This window comes from Cornus florida, unplaced genomic scaffold, assembly GCF_030987335.1.
Source record: "Cornus florida cultivar Cherokee Brave unplaced genomic scaffold, ASM3098733v1 CherokeeBrave_3.0.0_Hap2_Chr03, whole genome shotgun sequence".
Taxonomy (NCBI): Eukaryota; Viridiplantae; Streptophyta; class Magnoliopsida; order Cornales; family Cornaceae; genus Cornus; species Cornus florida.
Genome location: NW_026775573.1, coordinates 91,806,876 through 91,808,832, shown reverse-complemented (window position 1 = coordinate 91,808,832; position 1,957 = coordinate 91,806,876). Strand labels below are relative to the sequence as shown.

General features: G+C 37.3%; 1 non-coding gene across 1 annotated transcript; it reads left to right on the top strand.

Annotated features, from left to right (window-relative positions):
- Positions 1-228: 228 nt before the first annotated feature.
- LOC132301900 (small nucleolar RNA R71) lies at positions 229-335 on the top strand. Its single transcript, XR_009480672.1, has one exon. It is a non-coding gene; the product is annotated as a small nucleolar RNA R71 (small nucleolar RNA).
- Positions 336-1,957: the final 1,622 nt, after the last annotated feature.

Below are 1,957 nucleotides of genomic sequence, written 5' to 3'. Positions count from 1 at the left end.
ATGGAAGAGTCTATTTGATTTATAGCTTTCTTTCCTCCCATATGTGCTAGGTGACTACCCCTAGAAGATGAAGATCTATGCATTGAGTTTTCACTCATTTTTTCGAAAAGTTGCCAAATTTCATCTTCATTTCTTTCAATGTAGCTTCCGCCACAAGAAGCATCAACAATGCCCTTATTGGCATCGGATAAACTTGAAAAGAAACATTGAACTAATTGCCACTTAGGAATGTCATGATGTGGACACTTCCGTAGCAAGTCATTCAAACGTTCCCATGCTTCATGAAGGGGTTCTCCTTCTTGTTGTTTAAATTCACGAATGGAAGTTCTCATGGCATCAGTTCGACTTGCGGGGTAATACTTTTTTAAGAACTCTTGTTGCAATTGTGCCCAAGAGGTGATTGTATTTGGCCGCAAGTTGTTGAACCAATATTTAGCTTTATCCCGAAGAGTGAAAGGGAAAAGCTTCATTTTTAGGACTTCTTCCGGAACATCCGTGATTTTCACGGTGGAACAAACTTCCAAGAACTCATCTAAATGTTTATAAGGCTCTTCATTGCTCAACCCATAGAAAAGGGGGCACATGTTAATGGTGGAAGCCTTAATCTCATAATGATGAGCACGAAAATTTGGCAATTGAATGCAAGTAGGTGCATTATATTGATTTGGAGTGTAACGATCCCTAAGGACCATTGGAGGATTGAGAGGATTGAGAGGAGGATATGGCATTTGACCTTGTTGATGATATGCCATTTGACCTTGTTGAGGGTATGCCATTTGAACATATTGTTGTTGTTGCTCACCAATTGGGGGAACAATATTTGGCCTTGGCATCCCTAGATTAGGTTGTTGCACCGCATGATTAACTGGTTGTGGCATTCCCAAGGGTGGATGCACACCTTGAGGATCCACAATATGAACTTGTGGTGGGTGGTGCACACCATTATGATCCACATGACCAAGATCTACAACGGGATCTTCAATTGGATCTTTCATTAAAGGTGATGGAAGATCAAAATTTAAAAGATTAAGATGACTATCCCTAGTACTACTTCTTAAACGCCGAAGAAAAATTTCGAGATTTTGATTTACAGGAGCAAGAGGACGATTAAGTGATCTACGACCATGCATGCACTAGAACAAGTCAACACACCAACATTTCAAAATTTCAACCTCCACATACGATGTTCCCAAACTCCTCAATAATATCAATGCACTTAAAACAAATAAATGACTCCACACGGGCCGATGCCTTCTACAAGAAGGTATGCTTGGACTTAAAAATAAAACAATTCAATTTAAGCCTCCACTTGGGCTGTCCAAAGCATGCAAATTGGTATACAATTAAAGTACTAAAATTAAAGAGAACTTACAGATGGTCCTTAAGCAACTTCAAATTTTTTTTTTTTAATTGCTTCTAAGTCCAGCGTTTGCTCCACTTTGCTTCAAGTACCTAATTGACAAATCAAATAATAAAAAAAATTAAAAATTAAAATGACTTAAAAGTAGACAATCAACAAAGAACTAATGTTTAATTCAATTCTTCAAAACCGTTAGATCCCCGGCAACGGCGCCAAAACTATGGTGCGACCGAGCGTGTGCACAAAATAATGCACAACACTTTAGGTTTAGAAATAATGTCAAGTGGGCACCATATTTTAAAATTTATAAAACCACTAAACACTTATACTATGGAGTATGAAGTGAGCAGGGATCGTCCCAAGAGATCTAAACAATTATAGGTTTTCCAGAATTGAATTCTACTTTAGTGCTTATGTGATTGCCAAAAGGGTTTTGTTTGTGATTAAAATTAATTTTAAACTAAATGATTGCAATAAAGAAATAGAGTTTAAGAGATTGGAAAGAGACTTAGGGTGTAGGATTCACCACTAAACACATTCCCTAACTTACTCACTTTCAACTAATTGGGGAAATAATACTATGTAATCTATATGTGG